Below are 12,124 nucleotides of genomic sequence, written 5' to 3'. Positions count from 1 at the left end.
GTCTTCTATTGTGCAGGAGCTGAAGTCCAGGTAAATGTAAATGTAAATGTACTGCCTTCAAGTCGATTCTGACTTATGGCGACCCTATGAATAGGGTTTTCATGAGGCCGAGAGGCAGTGACTGGCCCAAGGTCACCCAGTGAGCTTCATGGTTATGTGGGGATACGAACCCTGGTCTCAGATGTAAGTTAACTATACAGTAAATTCTTAATGAGTACCTGGACTTCAGGTCCTGCACAGCAGGAGACATGCCTCTTTGCAAAGTTTTCACATTTTGCATTTACCATTTTTAATTTTTGTTCATATATGTAAGCCTTGCCAAAAACTTGCATATTTCAAACTTTTCAAAGACTGGTTTATTTCAACAAACCAGTTTCTTTCAGCAACATTTGTTTCTCAACATTAGCCAAATGTCTCTCATACTTTTTCATTTTATGGAAACAATTCTTGGCTGAATATAAAGTGCATCAGTGTCAGTTTATTAACACTGAAACAATGACATTTGTTTTACTTTTGGTTTTCAAGACTTTAAGAGAAATAACCTTAATCTAGTTTTATTTTCAGCAATGAAGACTAGCTTTTACCCCCGACTAACATAGGTCATTTTAGTAAATTATAGCAGACTCACAGCACAATCATTTATGTGTCTACTCAGGAGCACATTCCATGGATTTCAATGAGGCCTCTTCCCAGGTACGTGGGCATAAGATTTCAGCTTCAGCAGATCAGTCATGAAGGTCAACTGGAAATTATTCTCTGAAATTTCATAAAGTCAATTTCATCTCTATAAAGTTAATTATTTCATGAACATAGAAAGATGGGAGAAAACAGACAATGAACAGTGTGTTTGCATGGCAGGGATTGCCAGTCTTTTGGGGCTAATAGCCACATTTGGAATTTTGAGAAAGTGTCATGGATGCCAACCATAAAATGGCTGCCATGGGGATGTGCACAACACAAAAGAGCTGCCGCATCTAAAAGAGTAGAGAAAGAAACAGGATAGCAAAATGGTGCAGGCATTCCCTCCCCCTCTCATCAGCTCCCTATCAATGAGAGAATGGCACCTGCATCATCCGCTCACAGAAAGAAACTCCACGCACCTCTCATCTGTTCAGAACAAGGGAGAAGGGAGTTTACCAGTCCTGGCATCCAATGAAATGTGACAACTTTAAGGATATCTGTTCATTGTAGGAGAGGCTGGGCATAAAGAACAAACAGTCTGTCTTGGATTTGCGGGTGCCATAAGAGGTGCTGGTGGGCTGATTGGCACACACAGGTAATGCATTGGCAATTTCTGCACAACTCTATAACAATTTTGTGTAAGTTTAATTATTATGGCTATCATTTTCCCACCCCTGCCAAGAAAAACCTTGACAATGTTAGTTCGGCAAAGGTGCAGAGTATTTTCTTTGAGAGACACATAGCTCAAGGAAACGGAACTACTATCACTTGTGGTCTGTGGTGCAGATATGTCTCAAAAAGACTAATCAAAGAAGCAAAGAGCCCATGCATGTCAAAACTCCCTACAGAGACACATATCATCATCATTAAGTGCAGAATGTTGTTGTTGTTATGTGCCTCCAAGTCGACTACCACTTATGGCGACCCTATGCATCAGTGACCTCCAAGAGCATCTGTCATGAACCACCCTGCTCAGATCTTGTAAGTTCAGGTCTGTGGCTTCCTTTATGGAATCAATCCATCTCTTGTTTGGCCTTCCTCTTTTTCTACTTCCTTCTGTTTTTCCAAGCATTATTATCTTTTCTAATGAATCATGTCTTCTCATTATGTGTCCAAAGTATGATAACCTCAGTTTCATCATTTTAGCTTCTAGTGATAGTTCTGGTTTAATTTGTTCTAACACCCAATTATTTGTCTTTTTTGCAGTCCATGGTATCCACAAACCTCTCCTCCAACACCACATTTCAAATGAGTTGATTTTTCTCTTATCTGCTTTTTTCACTGTCCAACTTTCACATCCATACATAGAGATCAGAAATACTATGGTCTGAATGATCCTGACTTTAGTGTTCAGTGATACATCTTTACATTTGAGGACCTTTTGTAGTTCTCTCATAGCTGCCCTCCCCAGTCCTAGCCTTCTTCTGATTTCTTGACTATTGCCTCCATTTTGGTTAATGATTGTGCCAAGGTATTGAATCCTTGACAAGTTCAATGTCCTCATTGTCAACTGTAAATTTGCACAAATCTTCTGTTGTCATTACTTTAGTCTTTTTGACGTTCAGCTGTAGTCCTGCTTTTGTGCTTTCCTCTTTAACTTTCATCAGCATTCGTTTCCAATCATTACTGGTTTCTGCTAGTAGTATGGTATCATCTGCATATCTTAAATTACTGATATTTCTCCCTCCAATTTTCACACCTCCTTCATCTTGGTCCAATCCTGCTTTCCGTATGATATGTTCTGCGTACAGATTAAATAAATAGGGTGATACAATACACCCCTGTCTCACACCCTTTCCGATGGGGAACCAATCGGTTTCTCCATATTCTGTCCTAACAGTAGCCTCTTGTCCAGAGTATAGGTTGCGCATCAGGACAATCAGATGCTGTGGCACCCCCATTTCTTTTAAAGCATTCCATAGTTTTTCATGATCTACACAGTCAAAGGCTTTGCTGTAATCTATAAAGCACAGGGTGATTTTCTTCTGAAATTCCTTGCTCCATTCCATTATCCAACGTGTGTTTGTGATATGATCTCTGGTACCTCTTCCCTTTCTAAATCCAGCTTAGACATCTGGCATTTCTCGTTCCATATATGGTAAGAGCCTTTGCTGTAGAATCTTGAGCATTACTTTACTTGCATGGGATATTAAGGAAATAGTTTGATAATTACTGCATCCCCTGGGATCCCCTTTCTTTGGAATTGGGATGTATATGGAATGCTTCCAGTCTGTGGGCCATTGTTTAGTTTTCCATATTTCTTGACAGATTTTTGTCAAAATTTGGACTGATTCAGTCTCAGTAGCTTGTAGCAACTCTATTGGTATGCCATCTGTTCCTGGTGATTTGTTTCTTCCACGTATTTTAAGAGCAGCTTTCACCTCGCATTCTAAAATTTCTGGTTCTTCATCATATGGTTCCTCTGTGAATGAATCTGTCATCCTGGCATCTCTTTTATAGAGTTCTTCAGTGTATTGCTTCCATCTTCCTTTTATTTCATCTCGGTCAGTCAGTGTGTTCCCCTGTGGATTATTCAACATCCCTACTCTTGGTTTCAAGTTCCCGTTCATTTCTCTAGTCTTTTGGAATAGGGCTCTTGTTCTATCCTTTTTGTTGTCCTCTTCTATTTCTATACAGTAACTATTGTAATAGTTCTTTTTGTTCCTACGTGCTAGTCGCCGTATTGTTGCATTTAGGGTTCTGACCGTGTTTCTATCCCCTTTTGCTTTTGCTTTCCTTCTCTCTTTAACCATTTTAAGAGTTTCTTCAGTCATCCATTGGGGTCTTTCTCTCTTTTTAACTAGAGGTATTGTCTTTTTGCATTCTTCTCTGATAACGTCTCTGACTTTATTCCATAGTTCTTCTGGTTCTCTGTCAACTAAGTTTAAAGCCTCAAATCTGTTCCTTATTTGATCTTTCTATGCTTCTGGGATGTTATTTTAATTGTGTTTTGGCATTATGATTGCTTTGTTGTTCTTCTTTAGCTTTACTCTGATTTTCGATACGACCAGTTCATGATCTGTACCGCAGTCTGCTCCTGGTCTTGTTTTTGCCGAAAGTATGGAACTTCTCCATCTTCTGCTACCAATTATATAATCAATTTGATTCCTATATTGTCCATTTGGTGATGTCCACATGTACAATCGTCTTTTCGGTTGTTCAAAAAATGTGTTCTCAAGAAACAAATTATTGGCTTCACAGAATTCAATAAGTCTTTCTCCTGCTTCATTTCTGTCTCCTAAGCCCCATTTCCCCACAATTCCTAATTCTTCTCTGTTCCCTACTTTTGCATTCCAGTTCCCCATGATTATCAGCACATCTTGTTTTGGTGTGTGATCAGTTTCTTCCTGTACTTCTGCGTAAAATCTCTCCAATTCCTCTTCTTCTGCGTTTGCCGTCGGAGCATAGACTTGGATGATAGTTACGTTGATAGGTTTCCCATTTAATCTCATTGATGTCACTCACTCAGACCTTGCGTTGTAGCTCCTAATTGCTCTTGCTACATCACTTCTCACTATTAAAGCAACCCCATTTCTTCTTAATTTCTCATTTCCTGCATAAAATATTTTGTAGTTGCCTGATTGAAAATGTCCCATTCTCGTCCATTTTAGTTCACTCACGCCAAGTATTGTAATGTTGATATGTTCCATTTCTTGCTTGACAATTTCTAACTTTCCCTGGTTCATGCTTCTCACATTCCATATTCCTATTGTGTGCGTTGTACAACTCTGGACTCTCCTTTCGCATCTGTGCGCATCAGCCTCTGGGCTTCCTTTTGGCTTTGACCAGCGCTACTTGTACTTGTCCTTTGTTCTTCCCCAGTAGCTCGGTGAGTGCCTTCTGATCTGGGGGTCTCATTGTTGCGCTGCAGCCAACTCAGAAGGGACAGGAAGGGGGGAGGCATGAGTTTCAGGCACCTCCGCAGCCAGAAGAAGCCGAGTTAGGGATTGTTGTGTCTGAGCAGGATCGTGCGGGAGGGGGGCAGCCTGCTCTTCAGCCAGTTCCCACGAGTAACGCCCTTTCTGAGGAGCCGAGCGCACTGCCCCCAGTTGATGCAGAGGACTTGGGGGAGGAAGCTTCAGAGTCAGTGCCAGCTCCTCCTTTTCCAAGCAGTTCCCAGGAGGATTCCAGCGTGGCACCGCCCCCTGACATCGAGCCTGTTGCTCGGGAGCAGGTGTCTTCAGATGAGCTGTTGGATGCGCGTCCCCTGTCTCCTCGTTCCCGTCGCCGCGAGAAACGGACAGGGCAAAGACAGGAATTATGAAGGAGTCAGAGATTACGTTCAAAAACATTTCCTATATAAGCCTGCTGCTCCCAGGGGGGGGGGGGGGTCGTTGAGTCAACTTCCTTCACACGCTGCAGAGCATGTCTAGAGTATAGTTAGGGACTTTAGTGAGTTAGTGTAGGGTTTCCTATGAAGCGCAATGCCTTTGATGTAACCATTACTCTTAATAAAATGAGATTTACTTGCACACACACTCCAGCCTCATTCTTTCGGCTCTGAACGGGATACTCATCTTCCAGCACTATCTCGTGTTGCATTTTGGATACTCTGTTCATAGGGTTTTCGTGGTAAGAGATATTCAGAGGTGGTTTACCATTGCCTTCCTCTGAGTTTGGATGCATCTTAGTCTGGTGTTCCAGCTTTGACCATTCTGCCTTGGGTGCCCCTGCTAGGAGTCTAGCCTCTTTGTCTAGACTCCTGATGGCTTTGCTCTCAGCTTCTAGAGATTGCAGCAAAAAGCAGTGCACTCAAGAAAATTTTCTGCCTTGATTTTTCATTAACTAATTCCCCCCTGTATTTGAAGGGCACCATTCAGGCCTTTGTATGGAAAAAGGAAAGCTGAATGAGCAGTCTGAACAGAAAAATTAGTTTGTTCATAACTTTTTTTAAAAAACAGACAATTTACACAGTTTGCAGAAACAGTGGTAGCTTGCCTGGATGACAATTAAACTGGCTCATTCAATTGGCATTAAAAAGGCGAATGATGGTGATTGTGTGTCTTTTTTTCAGCTTCAGTGGGAAGGCTCTCAAAGATGGACAACACTTGCCCTTTTGTGCTTCAAGCAAGATGTGCTCAAAGAACAATCCCAACCGTCAGTCTCAGCATTCAAACCACTCATCTGGCACAGGTCCTGTGCTGTCTTCCACAGGCTTGCTCCAAGAGAGTGCTTTGAAGATGATTATTTATTACCTTTGCATCCAAGAAGTTGAGGATGGCATAAGATATGATACATATCCCATTTTCTCCTCTCAAAAATTGGATTTGAGGTAATTTGGGATGAGAAATAGCAACAACCCAAAGCCATGCAGGAAAACTCATGGCTATGGGCCAAATTATATGTGCGATATAGGAGAACAATCACAGGACCTTCTGGCTATAAGCTCTGGGAGCTGGGGTGGGGGGCTGCCAATTAGATTGGGGTTGTGATAGCAGGTATTTATCCCTTATCCCAGGCACCACTTTCCCAGGCTCCAGGGGTGGGGGAGGATACTGAGCCTATATCAAGTCAATGACTCTCTCTCTCTCTCTCTCTCTCTCTCACACACACACACACACATACACACTACTGTTCCAATCAAACTTGGAGGCCCATTTTAAATTTTAAAAAGCAAACACTGGGGGACCTAAGCACAGATCTCTCCCTTCATGTGTAATTGGCCCTTAGATTAGAGAAATGCTATACAATTGGAAAGGGCCATAGTAGCTCAGTGTTAGAATTCCAAGACTTGCTTGAATTCCAGACTTGAAATAAGCATTATGTCACCAGACAAAATGTTCCCCTATACTGAGAGATAGCACTGTCCCTTTAGGTACCACATACTGAATCCAAACAGAAGATGGCTAACTACATCATGCCATGCCTGTGAACTTCTCAGAGTGACCACACTGCACATTGGCGGAGACAGGCCAGCAATGATCTAGTAAATGCAATCTGATTCAGCAAAATATTTATGTTCTCCTGCATCAGATTCCAGAGCTCTGAGGAATGGCAAGATCCCCCTTACCCTTCTCACAGTGATAGCGCCAGAGGTATGCCTCCCTCCCCAATGTCAGCTGACCACCCCACCCACATCCCCTTATCTTTCCCTGCCATCTTTTCTGCTTTACTTGCTGCCAGCCCCTTTTTCTCTTCTTGCCTCCTTTACTAGGGATGCTCCTCTGCTGCAGATGTAGATGCACAAATGCAGCATTAACCAAGGAAAGTTCCCTGTGTGTGCAGGCATTACAATCCCCTGCAAAGCAGCTCTTTCGGTATAGGCAGTCTGGGGGTAAGACAGTTCTTGATAAGAAGAGCCTTTCTGGATCAGAGCAAAGGTCTATTTGCTAGTTCCACAGTGACTGACCAGATGCCTCTTGGGAAGCCTACAGGCACGACATGACAGAAATAGCCTTCCCCTGCTCATAATCCTTGACAGCTGCCTGTGATATTGGAGATAACGTGTAATCATCATAGACTAGTAGCCAATGATAGCCTCAGTGTTTTGGGGGATAAAAAAATGAGGTGCTGGTACTGATATCTTGCTAAACATGCCATGGGTGCCATCAGAGAGAGAGAGAGAGAGAGAGAGAGAGGTGACGGTACTCTGTATTGGTGAATACCATTACAAAAAAAGGACTGGATAGCCTTATCCATGAATTTCTCTAATCCCGTGTTAAAGCCGTCCAAGTTGGTGGCCATCACTGCATCTTGCGGTAATGAATTTCACAGTTTAACTATGAACCGTTTGACAAAGTCCTTCCTTTTCTCTTTCTGGATCTCCCACCTTCACCTTCATTGGATAATCCAGGGTTCTAGTATTACAAGGGAGGGCTTCTCTCTGTCCCACTTTGTCCAAACCATGCATCATTTTATGCACATATCATGTCTCTCCATTACTCTTTTGTTTTTCTAAACTATAAAACTCCCTAAGTTGGTGGCCATCACCACATCTTGTGCTAGGTAATTCCATAGTTGAGCTATGTGCTGAACCTTTCATGAGTGAGATGAAATGCGCCTATTCCAAAAGGTTGAAAAAATGCATAAAAGATCTCCAACAATGTATAATTGCATGATATGCTAAAGATGTCATCTGTGAAACTGTCCTTTTGACCTCCAGCGAACTTCAGCAGAAATAACATGACCTGTATTATAATTCATTGCCTCATGGTTTTAAATGTAGGATGCCCTGATCTAGACATATGGGGTGATCCACAGCCCCCTTTTTAAATGCAGCTCAAATTACTATAATTTTCTACCTGTCTCCTGCCTTGCTCCTAAATATACAGAATTTCTCCACAGTACTTTAATGAGTAGCTTAATCAGAGGTATAATTTACTAAGATTTCAGAGAGGCTCTCTGCATACATTTGAAAACTTTTAGTGTTGCCTTTGTTTTTCTCCATTGCTAGTTTTATTTCTTCTTCTTCTTCTTCTTCTTCTTCTTCTTCTTCTTCTTCTTCTTCTTCCTCTTCCTCTACTTCTTCTTCTTCTTCTTCGAAAGGCTTCTGTCTTCTCCCACCCACCATATTGCAGCTCATTAAATTTCATTTCAGTTGTATTGGTTTGTCCTCTGAGCCACCATTTCACAAAATCCCTGGGTGTTTTTAGGGAGTAATTTAAGAGTTTCATTGTTCAGCATTCCAAATTTATCCCTGAATACAAACCTGAATACAAACTTTGCAGCATCTAAGAGGTTCAGATAATTTTGCAACTGGAGGGGAAAAGTCTATTTTTGTGCATTTCAAGTGCTTGAGTAGCCACATCCTGTTTGTGGAAGAGACAACAAAAGTTAAACTTTGAGTAACCTTGGAGCGTCGGGATGGGGGAGAGAGAGTTTAGAGTCTGGAATAATAGTTTGGGTCATCTTTTACATTCCTCCATAGCAACTGACCACAAACTTATTCACTGTTTTGGGAAGGTGTCTGTTTTACCAGCTAACATGCCCACATGTCAGTTCTTTACAGAGATGATGGGCAGAATGGTTTTGACTCTCTTCCTCTCTCTCTCTTTGTGTTTTCCCACAACCCATTTCTGCCTGGCACTTCTCATTTCTGAGGAGGATCGTGCACTGTGCAAGGACCAACTTGAAGGATTCGAAGCCTGAGTCCAGTTCAGTCTTTGCCACCAGCTCTTTCTCTGCCCCATAAACGTGATTAGATTCCACAGTCAGACAGATTTCAAATGGGCCAACACCCCCTTTGTACTTGCCTAGGCTGAAGGTATTTTAGGGCAATGGGCAGGATCATTTTGCTACCCAAGATGAAACAGCAAGTGCAGCCCCCACCCCTTGTCAAGGTACATAATAATCAAGTAATTTTGGCACTTGAGACAGAAAATCCACATGCTCCTCTTCCTGGGAGTAAAAAATACAAGTAAAAACAACTAATAATTTGCTGTCCTTTCATGACACCCCAAATCAACTGGCTGGAAGCAGGTGCCTCACTCTGCCTAATGGTAGAGCCAGCCCTGGCAATGTGGCTGAGGACATTACCTATGAAATCTGTAACACCCGAATGACTGTTGGTTCCCCACAGGGCCGGCGCCAGACATGCCGGGACCCTTGGGCACCAGCTTACCCCGGGCCCCAACACACACACACACCTACCTGTCTCTCGCAGGGAGGGAGCTTCTTCTGCCTGCCCGTTTGCTGGCTCCATCTCTGCTGTCTTTTGTGGCTGCGCGGGCTGCTACATGCGTGCATCGCTGCCATCAACCAAGATGGCGGCGGAGGCTTCAGCCCCTTAGAGAAACCTCAGACACCATCTTGGTTAATGGCACTGCTGTGTGCACAGCCCACGCAGCCGCAAAAAATAGGAGAGACGGGTAGGTGGAGCCAGCCAACAGGCGGGCAGAAGAAGCTTCCTCCCTGTGATCCGTGGCAGCTACTCTGCCACAAATTGCAGAATAGGAGCACTCCTCCTCCACCACCCTATCGAGAGGCCCCTTAGGGGCCTCTGTGGCTGCAGGGGCCCTCAGCCAGGGCCTGACCTGGCAGACCGGCCCTGGTTCCCCACCCCTGGCTTAAATGCTGTTCCAAGCATGCATGTGCATCACTTGATTTCTTATTTATTTAAGACCCCTCTACACAGGTGTTTTATTGTGGGTGAATTCTGCAACATGTTCTTGACCCAATTATAGTGCATTAGTGGAGGATTAATTTTGGTTTATTAGTTGTTCAGCAATGATTCCCCAATGCTGCTACATTATTGCTGTTCAGAGGGGCTACGCTGCAACAGAAGTGGGACAGAAATAACCCAGAACATTTGTAATGTAAAACACTGTGGGACTTCAGCAGGAAGTTACACGATATGCACTTACTGGAAATGAAGCAGTGTGGCTGCCCCAAAATGTTTGCAGGCACAAACAGTATTAAAAGTGGGATCGCATGCGACTGCCCTGATAGCATCAAGAGCAGAAATAATCATGAATGAACCATGAAAAGGACACCTGGAGGGGGCCATAGTCAATTTATAAACCACCCTTCAGGATTTTCCAGGCAGCACACTAAAAAACAAATACCATAAAATCATTTTTAAAAAATCACTGAAGTCACAGCAAAAAAGGGACTAAAAGCCAGTGTGATGTACTGGTTAGAGGACCTGGGAGACCAGGGTTCAACTGACGACTCAGCCAGGAAGCTTCCTGGATATCCTTGGACCAGTCACAGTCTCTCAGTTTAACCTATCTCACGGAGGGCCCATCCATACCTAACTGCAAAATCCATGTTTTCCATATTTAGTTGGTGACCTCAAGATCAAATCATGTCCTGTTTGTGGTCAGATTATTGTGAAAACCCGATTATCAAGCATCCATACATGTGGGCTTTTTTTGTGTCTAAATTGCTTTAGCATTGGCCACGCCCCTAAGTCCACGCCTTTTCAGTGATTGGTCCATAATGGTTGTTTGCTTTCTGCATGCTTTTTTTGGAAGAGTGCAGAAACATACTTTTTTTTAAATTCCCACGCATGCGCAGGTTTGTGGATGTGCTATTGGGTGGGAAGGAGACAAGGGGCTTGGAATATGACGGAGAAAATCCCATGGACTGCCTATTGCAGGAAAGTCTGCAGCATGGCATCTGAGCACACAGACATTAATGCGATTGATTATCGGTTTAGGAAAGAATATCGTTTTTTCAGTGGTATTTCTAATATGGATTTGTGAACACGAAAATCCATACTAGCTTGCAATGTCATATGTATGGTGGTGATTAATGAGGACACAAAGCTATAACATTGCAGATTATACTGTTGTATGGACAGGCCCTGAGTTGTTGTGAGCATGAAATGGAAATGGGGTGGAGCATGTATAACACCTTGCGATCATTAGCAGAAAAGTGAAGAATAAATAAAATCCAGCAAAGGTATAAGCAACAATAAAACATGCTAACACAATAAAACAATGCTTAATTGTAAACTGCCCAGAGAATTTTGGCTAAGGGGCGGTATACAAATGCAATAAATAAATAAATAAATAAATAATAAAACACCTTGATTTTTTTTTAAGTATTTAGCTAGCACCAAAGACATCAAGATTGGTGCCAGGTGGGCTTCTCTGTGAACGATATTCCATATCTAAGGTACAACAGCCAGGAAGGGCTTCACTCTGGTCACTATCTGCCAAGCTAAACTTCAGATGGGATTGGAAACCCAGAGAAGGGCCTCTAAGTGAAATATGAAGAGTTCATGCAAGCTTATGCAGAAGAAGACAATTCTTTAAGCAGCCAGGCAAGCCATAAGCCTTGCAGGGCTTTATAAGGAACAACCACCAAGCAGCTGCACTGCTTAAACGGATTTCATGGCAATATCTGTTTTATCACTTGATGCCTCAGAGATGAATGTGTGAGTTAATTCTGACATAAAATGTTGTGTGGGAAGTGATATAGGTGACATGAAAGTTCTGTCATAGTAATGCCTGCTCTGTGATGATTTGCACGTGTGATTACAACATTTGAAGCTATAGTCATCTAGAGACAGTTCACGTGTGAACTAGCGTTTAGCCTCAGATCTGAACACTCCCTTTCTACGAGATCTAACCACAACAGTTCTCTGTACTGGGTCTCTCTCCAAGACACAGTGGCTAAGTTTGGCTGGCGGCATAGGTTCCACTACCAGGTAAATGATGAATGTAAAAGTGCTTGCAGAACATTGGTGTTAACAACATATCCAGTGCTATTGTTATTCTAATTTTACATGAGTCACAGTACCATGTTGGTTCCAAACATTTGGCTGCCATTAAAATCCCCAATGGAATACTTAAAAAAAAATTGAAAAAAGACTTGATGGCCTATTCAACCCATACTCTGGATGTTAGGCCTCTCGTTTTGCTCTTTGTGCCATTTTAACCTCAAAACTCACTAGAATCCTTTCAAAAGGTCACCATTACCTGCCAGTTTAGAATTACTCAAGAAATTTAGGACCGTATGGAGACTTCTGACATGTACCTTGGTATTTCCAGGGCTT

This window comes from Rhineura floridana, chromosome 3 (assembly GCF_030035675.1).
Source record: "Rhineura floridana isolate rRhiFlo1 chromosome 3, rRhiFlo1.hap2, whole genome shotgun sequence".
NCBI lineage: Eukaryota > Metazoa > Chordata > Lepidosauria > Squamata > Rhineuridae > Rhineura > Rhineura floridana.
The sequence above is the reverse complement of the archived record's forward strand: the minus strand, read 5'-3'. Positions refer to the sequence as shown.